Below are 3,156 nucleotides of genomic sequence, written 5' to 3'. Positions count from 1 at the left end.
CACTTGTTTTGTTAAAGTTTTTATAGTTTATAAAGTGGTATATCTTTTAATATTGTTGCTCTTCTTAAAATATTTTATTTTTCCTTGTTTCCTTTCCTCACTGAGGTATTTTCCCTGTTGGGGCCTTTGGGCTTATAGCATCTTGCTTTTCCAACTAGGGTTGTAGCTTAGCAAGTAATAATAATAATAATACTGGCCCTTAACTCAGCCATTTTTTGTAATGTCACTATTTTCTCCATTACTAAGTAAATTATTATTATCCTCTAATCCATTAATTAGAATATTTGTTTAGATGGCAACCAGTAACGATTTTTATATTATGCGCAATCATTAAAGAATTTCACGTTTATGAAATAATACCGTGAGCACATACAACAAATTTTATTATAGTTTTATTACTCTTATCTATTCGTCTTCCTACTTGAGTGTATAGCATGGCAAGTCCCAAGTAGTTCATTTTAGGTGTGATTGGTAGCTCATGCCCTAGTCTACCCAGACTACGACCCACTACAGTCGTCGAAATTCTAGGTATCATTTCATAGCCTAGATCAAGGTTTTTTTATTTTTTTTTTTTTTTTTTTTTTTTTTTTTTTTAAGGGAAATTCCTCCTTAGGATTTAACATTGGCATCTTAGGTTTTTGGCTATGATAAATAGCCTACTGTTTGTTATACTAATGACATTGTCCAATATCAAAGATATATCGTAATTATGAAGTATTTGCTTATGTTTTCTGTTTAAACAAAATTATGATATTTATTGAAGTTGTTATGCTTTATGTGGTTATTATGAGGCTGAGGTTTGTGTAAATATAGAGCCGCCTGCCCTGGAAGCAAGGTACAACCGGAACTGTATACAAACAAACATACGTCCGCACACAAGCATCAAAACCATTTTTCTTTCAATTTCAGAATGAAACCTGGAAACCGAATCTCGAGTGGAATGACAATAATGGAGTTTGAACTTCATTCCATTGGGGGATGAATGGAGGGTGTATGTGTGTGTGTGTGTGTGTGTGTAGGGTGGGGGGGGGGGATATGCTGTGAGGGAATTCTTCACCAAGGGTCACTCTGACATTTTGTTTCTTTGTGAATGTGTTGTTTTTGTCTCCGCTTTTTATTGTCGTCGTAACTTTGCAATTTACAGCAACAACATAAGCTGTATTTGCTTATGGCGACGACTTTTCAAAAGATGACATTTTATTTCGAGTTTAAAAGGCTTTCAATGGTTTCCTGTAAAAAAGGGAGAAAAAAAATAAAAAATAAATTCCAAATAGAGTATACCATTTATTGAAGTGGCTCTTATGTTTGAAGTAACTGAATAAAAGTTAATAGCTTCACAACGAATCAATTTTATTTTTGTACATTTTATAAATAAATTGATGTATTGAAATAAGGACAGAGAAATTTCCTGATATCAATTAATTACGAGAATTTAGTGAATTTAGACCCAATATGTAGGATAGTCCTAATCAGTGTTTAAACTTGACCAGTGTGGCTATTACCTTAGATGATGCTGCCTTATATCGTAGATTACCTTAAAACTTTCCCAAATTCCTTAAATTTGAAGGTAGTAAAACCGGAATTACCTTACAAAACCCATAGGTGTTTTTCTTTTATTTAGAATTTCAGATGTTATTTTTTGTATTTATGTATCTGGGATAAAGGATAAGGAATAGGAAAAGAAGTAGAGTAGAAAGAGCGAAGGAAGAAATAGATTGTATGTTTTCAAGGTATAATGAATGAAGTAAAGGAAAAACCCATAGGTGCTTTTTTTAATTTAGAATTTCAAATGTTATTTTTTTGTATTTATGTATCTGGGAGAAAGAATAGGGAATAGAAAGGAAGAAGGATAGAAAGAGCGAAGGAAGAAATAGATTTTATGTTTTCAAGGTATAATGAATGAAGGAAAGGAAAAACCCATAGGTGCTTCTTTTAATTTAGAATTTCAAATGTTATTTTTTTGTATTTATGTATCTGGAAGAAAGAATAGGGAATAGGAAGGAATAAGGATAGAAAGAGCGAAGGAAGAAATAGATTGTTTGTTTTCAAGATGCAATGAATTCAGGAAAGGAAAAACCCACAGCTGTTTTTTTTTTTTTTTTTTAATTTAGAATTTCAAAGGTTATTTTCTTGTATTTATGTATCTGCTTATGTTGCTGGAAATAGAAGAAGCATAGAACAAACAAGCCTATAAGATTACGGTGCATGAAAACACGCCATTTTAGGAAATCCTGTGATGCTTAGCGAGAGAGATATGTAAAGACAAGTAACTTATTTTTTTAGAAATTTTTGCTTATTTCGAAGTGGTGATTGCGTCTCCTATCGTCATTTATATATTTGTCCTTTAATTAGTATATCTTTGTAATAGGAGAAATAGATTTTTCGGAAAGTTTTTTATCGAAATTCATGAAAGACAGATTTAAGATTAATAGTCATGAATGAAACGTAAAATCACTAAGAAATGAAGTTATGTGGGATAGCTGTAGACCTTAATATAAGCCATAGATAATCATAACACACACACACACACACACATATATATATATATATATAATATATATATATTATATATATATATATATATATATATATAGATTGTTAAAAGTAGTAACTGAAACTGATACTGAATTTAATGTTCGTGATTCACTATTCTTTCGCCTGGAAATAAAAACTAGTTGTAAGGCATTATAGTTTTTAAAAATTAGATGTAACAAGGTTCAAATATAGTTTTTTTTTTTTTTTTTAGAAAACTTTGTTGAAAAGCTAAAATCTGAGAAAAATCTATCAAACAAACCATTAAATGTTAACAAAATTACGTTACATAATATATGATCAGAGAGAGAGAGAGAGAGAGAGAGAGAGAGAGAGAGAGAGAGAGAGAGAGAGAGAGAGAAGAGAGAGAGAGAGAGATATCTGAACCGATTGAAGAAAGAATGGTGGAAATTTTATTCATCAAATTATTGTTTCCTTGCATGAGACTTCTTTGATAGTTTTAGTGTGTTTTTCTATCTAGTTTCATAAGAACATTTATTGTGAACGGTGGAATAATAGTTGTGTGACGGGCCGAGAGAGGCTGTGACTAAGAAGGCAGGATGAAAGCAACTGAGTAACTTTATTACAGAACATTAGCTTATATATACTTAAAGTCCAGGCAAA

The sequence above is a fragment of the Palaemon carinicauda genome, chromosome 11, assembly GCF_036898095.1.
Source record: "Palaemon carinicauda isolate YSFRI2023 chromosome 11, ASM3689809v2, whole genome shotgun sequence".
Classification (NCBI taxonomy): domain Eukaryota; kingdom Metazoa; phylum Arthropoda; class Malacostraca; order Decapoda; family Palaemonidae; genus Palaemon; species Palaemon carinicauda.
This window is presented reverse-complemented; position numbering follows the sequence as displayed.